This window comes from Balaenoptera physalus (genome assembly GCF_965194825.1).
Source record: "Balaenoptera physalus genome assembly, chromosome: 14".
Lineage (NCBI taxonomy): Eukaryota > Metazoa > Chordata > Mammalia > Artiodactyla > Balaenopteridae > Balaenoptera > Balaenoptera physalus.
In genome coordinates this window covers 51,771,831-51,786,316 of record NC_138893.1, presented here as the reverse complement: position 1 = coordinate 51,786,316, position 14,486 = coordinate 51,771,831, and the positions used below count along the sequence as shown (strand labels likewise).

General features: G+C 42.3%; 1 protein-coding gene across 1 annotated transcript in view; it reads left to right on the top strand.

Annotated features, from left to right (window-relative positions):
• The window catches only part of NKX2-3 (NK2 homeobox 3), an 82,304-nt gene that overhangs the window by 23,495 nt on the left and 44,323 nt on the right, over nucleotides 1-14,486 (top strand). Inside the window, exons 4-5 of the mRNA XM_082425335.1 lie at nucleotides 10,473-11,334; nucleotides 11,856-12,022. The gene's annotated coding sequence lies outside the window, so the exon portion shown is untranslated. The remainder of the gene's footprint in view (nucleotides 1-10,472; nucleotides 11,335-11,855; nucleotides 12,023-14,486) is intronic.

Below are 14,486 nucleotides of genomic sequence, written 5' to 3'. Positions count from 1 at the left end.
GGTCCACAGAGAGGTTGCTTGGTATCAGGTATTAGTCATCATTGGAAGCAGAAGCCATGTTACAAAATGGCTGAATGTTATTTTATAAACAGTCGTGATAGTGAACTAAATAATTTAATGAGTACTAAAGATAAAACCATAGATCCCACCCTTGAGGGGCTAACAAACCAAAAGTAGTAGCCCTAGACCCCTGCAGTTCAATAATCATCATCACTGCCTGATACTGAGCACCGAGGTGCTTAGGTGCTGGGTACAATGCTGAGCATGTGACAGTCATCAAGTTATTTAATCCTCATAACATCCCAGGAGGCAGGTACTGTTGTTGTCATCCCCACTTTACAGATGAGGAAATGGAAGCCTACAGGTTAAATAATTTGCCAAGATCACTCAGCCTGAGACAGACTGGGATTCAAACATGCTTGGAGGCACCTTATTAGACTGCCTTCACCCATCCCCTTTCTACATCAGCCAGAATCCATTTAATGACTCAAGACTGACTGCAAGAGGAGTGAAGTCCCCAGATTCATCTCATTCCCATTTCAACACTCATTTTGAGGATTCATGCTTGGGAGCCGCTCCCGTGAGCCCTTCCTCACTGTGTCACCTGTGATCCAACCTGCTTTAACCTGTCTGTTCTTCTACCCGCCTGAACCTGCAGATGCCCACACTGAGGAATCCTTGGCCCTGGGTTCTTCCTTCTCTTCCCCCCTTTCCACCAATTCATCCAGAACCCTAACCACATCAAGCCTTCCCAACAATGGTGGTGTTACCCCCAACTAACTGCACATACCTGGGACCTTTGGGGTTCCTACATGTGCTGATTGTCTCCTTCCTAAATCAAGTGAATGACTGAGTGAAGAAACATAAACCTCCTTCAAGACATGAAGTCCTGCTCTCTGGAAGGCTCTCTGCACCTCCTATCCAAGGTGTGGTGTCTTCTTTTCAAGTACTTTCTGCCCATAGCAACAGTCCAATAAAAACCTTCACTTGGACTCTGTGCTAATTTGGAATTTAAAGTGACTAGTTTTGAGAGATTATGCAAAGTATGCATGCAACCAGGATTTTGGAATAGAACAGGACAGGAATGTTTTCACATAATGGTTACTAATATAGTTATTAAAAATCGTATTATCAGTTTTCACTGTCTCTAATAATACTTTTTAACCCAGTTTGAGGTTTCCAATTATCTGAAAATAATAATGTTAAAATTTATAATTCAGACTTTTTTTAGATCAACTTTCCCATTCCTCCAGTCCCACCACCCTGCCTTCCCCAATCCCTCCAGGCATCGAAAATGGTACAATCTATATGAATAGGGCCAGGTATCTTATGAATACTCGGTAAATATTAACTAACTGACTATCTAAATGAATTAATCTGTTAGCCTCTGGTACAAGTGCTTTTTCTGTCTCTCAAATTCAAATCATTTCCTCTCCTTTTACTAACATGGGCATTCATGCATTCAGTTTAAACAGTTGTTTACTTAGGGCTGTTCTGGCCTCCACAGATGCACAGTGTGGTAACGGTGCAAGACAGTATGAGAACAAGTGCTCACATGAGGGTCACAGCAATGGGGAGATGGAAAGAACCTGGGCCTTGACCACAGCAGACCTGGGTTCAAAGGCTGCCTTATCTGTGAAATTGGAGTATCCACACCCAGCTCATAGTGTCATTGATAACAGAACATTTTGGGAGGGGTTGTTGAATGCTGTGTGCATTTACCTCCTCAATCTTCCCTGAAACCCTACATAGGAGGGAAATGGGACTTCGTGGGGTGGAAAGATTTGCCCAGCCTGAGGTCTCCCAGCTAGTTAGTGATGGGCATTGCTGGAATTTGAACACATTCTTAACTCTGAAACCACACAACACAGATGGGATTCGAACCCAGCCAAAATTCAGATTGGGACTTGAACCCGTGAGCTGGGACTTGAGCCCACTCACTGTCTTTTAATCGAAATTGAACACCTGGTCTCAGGACTTACTGAAGCTCAGGTTCTTTATATCTCAGCGCAGAAGGAATTCAGCAAGAGGCAAAGTGATAGGTAGATTTATTGTGAGAGATGCATGGCACGCTCCATAGACAGAATTTGGTCCGTCTCAAAAGGCTTGAGAGTGGCCCCAAAATTTGGGGTGGTTAGTTTTTATGGACTGGGTAATTTCATAGGCTAATGAGTGAGAAGATTATTCCAACTATTTTGGAGAGGGGTTGGGGATTTCCAGGAATTGGGTCACTGCCCCCTTTTGGCCTTTTATGGTCAGCCTCGGAACTGTCACGGAGCCTGTGGGCATGTCATTTATCATATGCTTATGTATTACAATTTATCTTACATTTGTAGTAAATGTTCCTTTACTTTTGAAAAGTGCTATCCTTGTTTCTGCTCAAAAAAGGGAAGCAGGGGATTTGCCTTTACCCAGGTTGGCTCAAGGAGAGGATCGATGTGCCCTTTGGGTTAGGTGTGGTGATGGCTGCTGGAGAAGTGGGGGAACTGGGAGGAACTGGGCAGATGGAAAGGGAGACAGTGGGAGGCAAGTCAGAAAGCTGTGATGACTCATCTCTCACTGCAGGGATTCCACCACCAGTTCTTCCCAGCTGGCTTTTTCAATCCCCATTTCAGGTGTGGAAATATCCTAATGCCTGGAGTAGAGGGAAAAGACTGGGGGGAAGCATTGTAGTATAGAAAGAACGACAGTACAAAGCTTAGAGCCAAGGACACTAACTATGAGCTTTGAACAAGTTACTTAACATCTCTGGGTGTCCCTGTGTATAATGGTGGTGATATACAGACCTCAGGGAAGCTGGGACAACCCAGTGAAATCTTGTTCATAAAGGACCGGGCAGAGGAGGTGACTGTTGAGCACCTGGGGAAAGATGCGACACTCAGACTGCAGCCCCAGTTAGTGACAGAATTCGGCTTTTGCTGAATCCTACCCAAAACACAACTGGGCTATGGTCATCCTCCCAAGAAAATGTGTGATGATGGTAACTCTAATGGCCACTAAAGTTAACTAAAGTTACTCCATTTGGGAGAGGAAAAAGGAGCTGCAAAAGAACTCCATTAGCGGGAGGGTAAAAATGAAAAGCAACATTTTAAAGAAAGTTTTTTTTTTAATAGATTTATTTATTTTTATTTATTTATCTTTGACTGCGTTGGGTCTTTGTTGCTGCTCGCAGGTTTTCTTTAGCTGCAGCAAGCGGAGGCTACTCTTCATTGTGGTGCGGGGGCTTCTCATTGCAGTGGCTTCTCTTGTTGTGGAGCACGGGCTCTAGGCATGCGGGCTTCAGTAGTTGTGGCACGCAGGCTCAGTAGATGTGGCTCTCGGGCTCTAGAGCGCAGGCTCAGTAGTTGTGGTGCATGGGCTTAGTTGCTCCGCAGCATGTGGGATCTTCCCATACCAGGGCTCGAACCCATGTCCCCTGCATTGGCAGGCGGATTCTTAACCACTGCACCACCAGGGAAGTCCTGGGAACATTTTAGATGAAAAAAAAAACAAACATTGTGAATCTAGAAAAAAATCTAGAGTAGCTCAATAGAAGGTCTAAATTTAACTGTAAAAAAAAGAAAACTCCAGGTGCCTGAGGTGGGGAAAAAAAAATTTTGCTGACTATTCAAGTAAGATGTTTATAATAAAAATACGAATTTAAAAAAATTATGCTGAAAGTAAGGTTAAAAAAAGGAAATCCCACAAATGATTCTCAACGTTTTTTTAATTGTAGTAAAATACACATAAACCACTGCAATCATTTTTAAATATACAGTTCAGTCCTATTAAGTACACTGACATTGTTATGCAACCATCACCACCATCCATCTCCAGAACTCTTCATCTTGCAAAACTGAAACTCTGTACCCATTAAACAGTACTCCCCATTTGCCCCACCTCCAGCCCTGGCAACCACTGTTCTACTTTCTGTCTCTATGAATTTGACTACTTTAGTTACCTCATATAAGTGTAATTACACCATATATTTCCTCTTGTGACTGATTTATTTCACTTAGCATAATGGACTGTCAACTTTTAAACTATATATATTCCAAAGTCATTTGCAAAGTGATTTAAATTTCCATATGGAAGAAGAATGAAGATGGCTCTTCCCAGACCTGGAGGAGGGAGTGGATGCAGGTAGAATGTGGACCCAGTGGAACTCCAAATGCAGTTTTGCGGATTAGGGACTTCTGTTCCTTTCTTTTTTTTTTTTTTTTTATGAATTTATTTATTTGGCTGTGCTGGGTCTTCGTTGTGGTGCGCGGGCTTCTCACTGCAGTGGCTTCTCTTGTTTCAGAGCACGGGCTCTAGGCATGCGGGCTTCAGTAGTTGTGGCACGCGGGCTCAGTAGTTGTGGTTTGCAGGCTCTAGAGCGCAAGCTCAGTAGTTGTGGCACACGGGCTTAGTTGCTCCGCAGCATGTGGAATCTTCTCGGACCAGGGCTCGAACCCATGTCCCCTGCATTGGCAGGTGGATTCTTAACCACTGCGCCACCAGGGAAATCCATCTGTCCCTTTCTTGAATGCTTTTGTGTTGCCGCAACATAAGGGTTCACAGGGGTGTTGGCCTTAGTATTCACAGCATTTCCCTTTGTGTTTTCCGTAGGGTCCATTCCATTATTACCCTCTCCCACGGTGTTCACTATAGCTCATAATAAACAGGCAGATGGTCAGCTAGACAGTTCATTTTACTTACAACTTTCCATGTAGCAGACACAGTCAATAGTTTAAAGTGGATAGTTTTAAAGAGGAAATTGTAGTGGGCAACATAGTCACATCCCATCATCTCTACTCCTTTCTTTCCCAGATTATGAAGCAGCTGTGGAATTTGGATGGGTTGACCCTTCAGCTCTTGAAATGAACTTTGATTGGTTTGAGTGAATCAGTAAAGCCCATCACACTGACCATCGTGATTGGTTTGGGAATGGGTCCATGACATAATTCCAACTAACGAGACATGTTCACTGGAGGTGAACGAGGAAGCACAAAGTCTCAGACATACTATATCAGTCTCAGTATGAAGGCAGTGCTATGGACATCAGAGTCCTTGATGACAGGGTTCAGGCTCTGGATCAACCCATCCAGAGAGGTCATGAGGATGGAGCACCATGATGGGATTAGTGCCCTTATAAGAAAAGATGGCAGAAAGCCTCTCTTGCTCTCTCTGCCATGTGAGGACATATGTGATAAGGCAGCTGTTTGTAAGCCAGGAAGAGAGCCTCACCAGAACCTAACCATGGCAGCTCCATGCCTCTGAAATGATTCACAGGCAAGCTGCCTTTGGGGGGCTCTGAGGGTGGCATCGTCACCTAAATAAATGAAGATTACAAAGAAGAACAAGGAGGAGAAGGGGAAGGAAGGAAAAGGTGAGAGGCAACACGGTGAAGAGCAGTACTCACTCATTTCCACCAGAACAGCAGAGAACAATGAAAGCACACCATCCAAAGTCCTGGGGGCATGGCCAGAAAAAGTGTGCCAATATCTTTGAAATCTTATATTTTATTGTAAAAAATCATGCAAATTCTGCATTCTACTTCATAATGTGCCTTTACTCTTTTATATAAAAATGTTTTCCTAAAAGTGCCATTTTATACCAATTTTTTTTTTTTTTTTGGCCATGCCGCGAGGCTTGCGGGATCTTAGTTCCCCAACCAGGGATCGAACCCTTGCCCCCTGCAGTGGAAGCACGGAGTAGCCACTGGACCGCCAGGGAATTCCCTATAGCAAGTCTTTGAAATGATCTCTTGGCCCTGCCCTACCTATCCTGGCACGCTTACACCCCAATGTGAGTAGCACAAGTGCATCAGAAAAAGCGCTGGATTCAGTTTTAAAATCTGAGTTCCTTTTCCGATTCCATCCCTTCACAGCCATATGACCTTGCAAAATCACTCACCTTCTTTAAGCTTCTCTTTCCTCATGAGTAAAAGGGAAGACGACATCTCTTTGGCCTTTCTCACAGGGCTGTCAAGCTCCAAGGAGATAATGTGAGAGAGAGAGACTTGGGAGACCAGGAAACTCTGACCCTATCGCCCTGTAGGGTGGTATCAGTATTATTTCAAGACCATTTTGGAAGTTTCTCCAGCCCAGACTAATCCATTCTTGGACAAACCTTTCTGATACCTTTTTGTCCGATCCTTGCACTTGTGCTAGGAAGAGGAATACAGGAAGGCAAAAAGGATGAGGAGGGGTTATTTATAATCAGCTGTCAAGGGGATGGGGGAGAAGTCGGATCTTATTTTCATGTGACTCTACATCTCTTGGTTCCCCTCATTTCTACATCTTTCATCTTTAATATGGAATCTCAAGCTTTCCTACTCAGAGGAATACTGAGCCTGTATCCCCTATCCTTGCCTTATGAACAAATCACCTAAGATTCAGGGTAGAGCAGGAAAGACAAGCTGGTTTCATCTTCAGCACCAGCTCTGACCCATTGGTTGCTTGGAGCACTGTATTAAGAAAACCACTCAGTGGGAATGGTTGCAGAGGTCAATTAGAGATGTCTGCCACAGGCACAGAAAATGAGAACAGCAGCACATGTGCCATCACTGGCCACCCCTGGTTTAGAGGCTTAAGATGAGTCAACTCTAAAAAATGCAGCAAATATTAAAAGCTGGAAGGTTTTCAGAAAAATCTCAAATGTGAGGATTTTCATCCTCCGGGACATTTACAAAGTCAGTAATATTGGCTTATGTCTTATTTTTAATAATATAAAGGGCCAGCTCCTTATCTGTGATAGGATTAAATAGGTTAACTAAATGTCAAGTTTCCTTTTGGATAGAATAGTATCAACTCCATTCTCTAACCCAGGGTGTATTATGCTAGTCACTACATTTGTTGAAATCACAGAAAATTTGGGTATGTTATTGGTCAACCTGACAGTCCAGCATTGAACCCATGAGCAATTGTGGACATAAATACAGACTGAAAACCGAGATAAGTGACTGACTGCAGGGAATAATACTAAAAAAAACCCCAAAACAAAAAACAAAAACAGAGTCATGGTGATTAAGGGTATCGGAAATCACTGTTCTAATGAAATCTGGTGTCAATCTTAAGGCAACTGCTTCAAATCCTACCCCATATTTCTGAGAACTCTAGGGGTTTCAGATTTGGATGAACACTCCATGAGTTTATTTCAAAATACTATTTCTATTTTAGCATGTGTTACTTGAGACTTTTAAAAAATAACAAACAGCTTCCATTAAGTAAAGTATCTTTTTTGTTGTAGAATTCTAAGGGGTTTAGCACTGTGTACATGCACAGCATTTAAGCTTTTAGGAATTTATTTTACCACTTTGGTGCTTTCAGTTTGCTTGAAAGCAGGCCCTTTTGGGTAAAAGGCCCTGTTGGGCTTTAAAAGCTGTCAATTTGCCTTTATCTGCTCTTTAGGCAACTAGACTTCCTGGCTGAGTAGAGACTGTTTGGTTAGTTTTGGTCATGTCTTATACTGCAAGAAGCTACACACAATAATAAGAGATGCAGTAATTAAATATTTTTGGAATTTCTTATTTTATTTTTCTGGGTTACTTTGGGGCCCACTGTTTTGAGCTTCCTTTGCAAATGAATTCTTGCATTTTAAGTAATTAGCCATTGAGGAAGGGACTGTGAGATGGGTCACACTTCAGAGAAAACCAGGCGTGGAGAGTGACATGCTGGCGTTGGGTGTCTGTAGGGGAGATGAGCACAGAGAAGACACAGGCTCTCCTGCGTCTCTCCTCAAAGCAATGGGGAGGTGGTTTTAGTAAGAAGGGGTCTTTCTGGTGGTACTTTCCTGCTCCACACTTCCTTATCCTCATTCTCTTAAATGTTTCCTCCCTCTCTTTGCCTCCCTTTCTCCTTTCCTTTCCCCTTTATGTTTCTTTACTATCCCCCTTTTTTTCTAATTTCCCTCCATTCTCCTGCTTTTTCTCATCTCCTTCTTTCTCTTTTCCCCAATCCCTTCATTGTTGTCCTAACTGCCATCCTCTGCTTTTTCTGTGAAGACCATTTTCCACTGCGGCATCAGACTGCATTTCCTAAAGTGTATTCCACCAAGCTCCAGGTCCATGAGATGCTTTGTGGAAAATAAAAAAAGATGAGGTGGGGGGTGGGAGGTGAAGCTGCATCTGTGGTTACATTGCATACCATGTCTCCCCCTTGGAGCTTCAGCACCCCCATTAGCATTTTATACGTTCTGAGAAATCCTGCTGTGAAGAAACTGGTCTAACCTGGCTTATCCCACTGCTCCCCAAACCTCCTTGACCTCAGTGTCTTTTCCCTTCAAATAAATGAATCTCATTGAGAATACATTTGGGGAACCCCTGTGGGAGAGCCTTTCCTCTTGACTCACCTTGGAGCTTCAGAGCATTGACTTCCTCCAGTTGTACCTGATGTCAAGGCATCTTCTCGCTTGTCTGAGGCTTTCTGAAGGCCATCACAGCCAGGGCTCCTCTTCTGTCTCTTCCCTTCACTGCCCAACCTGGCAAAAGACATGCTGCCAAAAAGATTCAGACATGCAAAACTTCTATATTGCTCACTTCTCATGTTAAATGTTTAAGGTTGGTTGGTGGTTCTTTTTTCTTTTCTTTTTTTTCTTTCTTTTATTTGCCTAACAAATTGTCAAAGATTGTTTTTGAAGAATAATATGCAGCATGGCAGAGGTTCAAGTAGGGGAACATTTTGATTCCCTGCTGGTGGCAATGTAAATTGGTATAATCATTCTAGAGGGCTATTTGACAATATGTAGCCAAAGTCTTAGAATTCTACTTTTGGGACTTTATCCTAAGAAAATAATTAAGGATGTATGCAAAGGTTTAGCTACAAGGATTTTTTTTTTTTCCCCCTGGAGTGTTGTTTATAATAGAAAAAACTTGGAAACAACCTTAATATCCAACAATGGGAGGCTGGTTGAGCGTACTGTGGCATGTTCATGTGATAGGGTATTATGTAGTCCTTACAAGTAGAGTTTTAGGAGAGTATTTACTGACATAAAGTAGATGCCCAAGATCAATTCTGTGTAAAAAAAATACATACGTACAATGTACATTTTTGTAAAATCAACATTCATTGAGTGTTATACATACATATAAATAAAATTTAGCAGTAATTGTCTCTTACTGGGTAGTAGGATTTCAGCAGCTTCTTGTTCATCTCTGCTTTCTGACTTTTATATAAAGAGCATGTGCCTTTTGTATAGTGAAAGGAATAGATAAGTTAGAAAAATTAGCAAGAGTGGTTGACGATCCCATACAAGTTTTGTTAGCATTTGAACTCCCAGCTTACTCCAAATAGGGTCCTGTCAACACCAACTGGGACTTTTCTGTCTCCTGGGGGTAAGTACTCCATGAGGAAGGTCAAAGAGAATGTCAACCTTCCTTCTGCTATCTGAGGAAATCTGGATACAAGAGCCAGTTTCTAATGTTGTGATGCTGCAATTTACTGCGGGAAAAAAAAAAAAAAAGATCAACACACCCCACCATCTATTTATTTAATATTAAAAATAATATTTCACTGAGTTTGGCTGGCGTCAACTCGAGCAGTTACTCATACAGGAATTCAAACAAAAGCAGCACTGGCCCTGGGCCAGTGGGCTGGTGCTGGGTGGTCCATGTCCATCCTTAGCTCAGAGTAGCTCCTAGGCTGCTTTCAGACCTGCTTCGGGTTGACAAGATGATGTATTCATTTATTTATTAGAAATGTTTTAACAGGAAATGCTAATAGTTTGCATTTAGGGAGAACTGCCCTGGAGACAGCTGGAAGAACCCAGCAGACGTGGCTGGGGAGGAGATTGCTCCTCTCATCCTTGGAGTCAGATCAGGGCCTGTTATAAAAGTCTACACTGGGGCCCCACGCACCAAGTTAGCCCAAAAGATGCTGGTTGCTTTGCTTCAGGACAGAAGCAGAAGGAGCAGCGCCGTTTTTTCAGCTGCCCTGTTTCCCTTCTCTATTGCCATTTGTTTCTTAGGAACCTGAAGGTGTGTTTTCAATGTGGCCATGAACACAGATGTTGGCTCTGCTAGGAACGAATAGGTCCTGTGTACACACACGTTCAGGTGGGAGTGTGTGAGCCGAGGTGTAAGCAAGCACATGTGTAACTCGAACCCACTTTTAGTGTGACTGTGGGCTGGTGGAGTTATGTGTGAGTTCAGGGGTTACATGTGCACATCTTTTCAGTGTATCAGGGTGAGTGAAAGACAAGTGTTTGCAGGGGATTTCAGGCGTGTCCTCAAGCTCCAGAGTGCATTCCAATGTTGGATCATATTCATGGGTATGGGCCTGTGGAGCCCAGAGAAAAAATGAAAGACAGGGGTAGTACAAATCAAGCCCGAATGTTTATGTATGAGAGGAACATAAGCAGGTTTGTGTATCTTTAAAAATCCTCTTCCAGCTGTTTTGGAAGACTGTAGGACTTCATTCGTTGGGGGAGGGCGTGATTACAGTGCCGTGGGGAATGGGGTCCAATGTCTAACCCAGTCTGGCACGACAACAGGGCTGTTCCTGTGTTTCCAGATAACAATAGAGGTGAAGCCTAACCCTGGAAACCAGTCAAGATTTCCAAAGATAAACCCTCGGGCAGCAAGAACACTGTCAATGAAAAGAAACTGACCTTTCGCCTTCTGGAGTCACAGAATTCCCACAAATGCTGTGTCCTCATCAGCTCTGGCAGCCTCGCCACCACAGCCCAGACTTCGACGCCAATTCATAAACAGCACGGAGGGGGCTGTGCTAGAAGTCAGAGCTTCTCCACCTCCAGCACCTCAAAATACAGGCTCCCTGCCACCCCATTTTCTTCTAGAGGTTAACCTTCTCCCCAGGCTCACAAAGTTATGAGAGCCTTTAAGGGGTTTTCCTCTGACAGTGTGGTCTAGTCTGCTGCTGCTGAAGAGATCTCAGATGAGACTTTAGCCTTTCAGAAATGTGTTCTAAAATCTGAATGGAGAGCCTTTGGAAGGACTGAACAGCCTTGGGAGTCTCAGGGCAAGGGTAATGGAGGACTTGGGCTGGGGTGGGGAGGAGTGGGTGAGAGAGGACGAGGGAGAGGCGTCCGTGTCTAAGACGGTGAGAGGTAAGTACAAGGTTGGAAATTCATTAAATTTCTCCTTTAAGGTCACACAATAAATGAATCTCTTTGAGCCCCAGGTTCCTCAGCAAAATGAGAATGTTAGAGTTTCTGGTTTTTAAATCCAATAAACTAGGACTTTATTCCTTAACAACTGCTTTCCCCCACCACCCTAAAAACCATTAAGTATCATCACATAAACCACTAGAACAATGGTTTTCAACCTTGGTTGCACATGGAATTGCTGGAGAAGGTGTCGACAGTGTTAATGCATGAATTCCACCTCCAGAGATTCTGATGGAATTCATCTGGGTAAGGCCTGGACACCAGGACCACTCTCTCCTTTCTTGAATACTCTTGTCAACTCTTATCCTGAAATGTAGGTATTTTCTAAAGTTCTGTCCTTAATTCTCATCTTTCTCTATATTTTCTCTGTATTTCTCTTCTCATTCATTCCCACATCTTCAACTATCATTTCTTCGAGGATCATGTCCAAATCCATGTAATTCCTTATCTATTTATCCAGCTTTCTTTTGCCTACCTACTTCTGGAATGATGCTGTGTCTCCAACACATGCTGTGTTCCAAACTCAACATCTTGAGTTCTATTCTTTGGTTTCCCTATTTCTGTAATGATACATTCCCCCATTAGCCTATCACCAAGACTTGAAGTGTTAGTGTTATCTTTGTTGATTTAAAAAATGTATTAACATGAGTATTGGTACATAACCTCTCTGCCACAACATAAACTTCTCTACCACCCACCATGAAGAGAATATTGTCTTTGATAGCTTTGCTAAGCCTGCCCTCTAAGTAGAGTTCTGCCTTTTCCAGGATGGTCCCTAGGCTTTGTGATTCAAAATAAGGAGAATGGATAAACAGAGACAAGACTGAAGAGGCAGAAGGAAAGGAGGAGATGAACAAAAGACAGAACAGAAGAAATGGAAAGTGAGGGGTTAAGACAGTGAGGCGCTCCAGAGCTGATGAAATGTAAGAATCAGGTGAGGAAAGTGAAGTTTAAGAATTGTTCCTAAAATTTATGCTTTTTAATGTTCTTAGAAAATGGCAAGAAAAATTTGAATTTGTTTTAAAATAGTTCTGGTTGCTAGACTATTTTTCAGTTCAGCATTGCTTTGAGACTGAGCCTTGTGATGTCCAGCTTATATTTGGGTTATACATGACACCTCCTTCCTCATTTGCCACATCTAAACAGTTGCCAAACCCTGTAATTTTTTTCCCTGCCAGCCTTATCACTACTGCCCAACAACACCATACATGCCAGCTCGACTTCCTCACACCTCCAGCTTTTTTCTTTCTTTGAACTGTGGCTCATTCTGTTTCCTACACCCAGAATCACTGCCTATATCCATCATAAGTTCTTTCTATACTTCAAAAACCAGCTCAGATTCCACCTTCTCAAGGAGACCTTCCCTGTTGGCGCTTTACACATTCTACATTCCTTCCTGCCCTTGCACTTGCAATTTTCCAAAACAACAGTAATAATAATGATGGGAGTTCCCTGGTGGCCTAGTGGTTAGGATTAGGTGCTGTCACTGGCATGGCCCAGGTTCAATCCCTGGTCAGGGAACTGAGATCTCACAAGCTGCATGGTGGCCAAAATATGAAAAAAAAAAAAAAATGATGATGGTGGTACCAAGGACTAATATTTATATTGAGCTCATTGTGTCCAGGCACTATTATAAGTGCTTTGCACATATTATTTCATTTAATTCTTGCAACAGCCCTGTAAGGTAGTACTGTGGGAACTAAGAAAGGGTAAAGCGACTTCCCTAAGGTTACATGGCTATAATTGTCACCAACAGGATTTGAATCCAGGCCTCAGAATCTGTATTATTTCTAGAGTGTACTTACATTTTAATACTTCAATACATGACTGAATATATTCCTGTCATTCCTCTATGTCTACAGGCAGTTTTCATTTGCTACTGCTTCACATTTTGCACCTCCCCCTATTCAACACTCTCAAATAAATGCTTGTGCTTCACCCTCGTCACTTACATAGTCACTTAGCAATTCCCACTGCTATCCAAATAGAAGACATCAGCATGCACACGATCAGGATTTTGACTTACAGAGGTTCACTTTAGGTTGAAGTCTTCAGGGACACTTAATCTAAGAGCAGGGAGCATATGTTTATAAATGTTACCTTTGAGTTTCATCTTCTTCCTCATAATGTCTTTGACATGTCAGCTGTAAAGCAAACCACAGAATGTCCATACTTGAGTGAGGCGAAGATTTAATGCTGCTGCTCTAGTTCAAGTGGCTGTACCTAGAACTACAGTTGTGTTTTGCCAGTCATTGTGAAATACACACACAGTGATTTAATACAGCTTGGTTTATAATCAGATGCAGCTCTGTTCTAACATCTTGGAGTGAGCAGTGAGGTTGCTTTTAAAGCAAAGGGCAATTCACTTGGTCAGGAACAGTTTTCAGGTGAAGAAAACTATAGTTTTAGTTGAGAAATACATAAGCCAATTATTTTTAATTCTATAAAATATATAAATACTTTTCAGGATAAAAGCATGCTTTAAATTTTAAATGCAAACTATTGGCCATGATTAAGGACTGATTTACTCTCCCACATGAAACAACCCCCAAAATTGACAGAATATCTGAAACAATGGTTTGAAAGGCACTGAATATCAGGCAAAGAAAGATAGTGATCCCTGAGAGATGTGAAAGAAATGAAGTAAGCACTATAATTGCCCCAGATTACTGCCTTGAGAGAGTTTCCAGGCCATAGCACAGAGAGGGTACCCAGGCAGAGCCAGGCAAACTCAATGAGTTGAGAAAACAAAGCTGAGAGTCTGAGGAGACTAAGGCTGCTGGAGTTCTTAGGCGAGAACTGCACAGAAAGAGGAAGTTCTAGAGGTTTGCAGAAGGTTCTCACTTGAGTATTCAGCTGAGGACTGATCAGCACATACATATAAAGAAACTACCTGAGGCCAGAGAATCATCTAAAAAGGTTAGAGGTAATGGATTGGCACTCACATAGGGCTAAGAAGAGTGTCCGTTCTCACCAAACAGACTTGAAAACTTCAAGATTCATGGGTGGGGGGATAAGAGTACACAGAAGGGTACTGCTCTGTAGTAGAGACTAATTAGTCCTAGGCTGAACACTGCCCCAGTCCTATCTAACACATCTTAAAAACAAGACCCAAAAGCATTAAGCTCTTCCCAAGTGAGTTAACCAAATCCTAGAACAAAGCTCCAGAATACTTACAGAAATATGGAAAGGACAATGTGGTCTGGACTACTACGACTAATGAGTTTAGCAAGATTGCATGATACCAGATCAATATGTAAAAATTAATGCTATTTCCACATGCTGGCAATGAGCAATCAGAAATTAAAATTTAAATAAACAATACTATTTACAAGAGTATTAAAAGATATAAAATGCTTAGGTATAAATCTGACAACAAGTATGAAAGAACTATACTC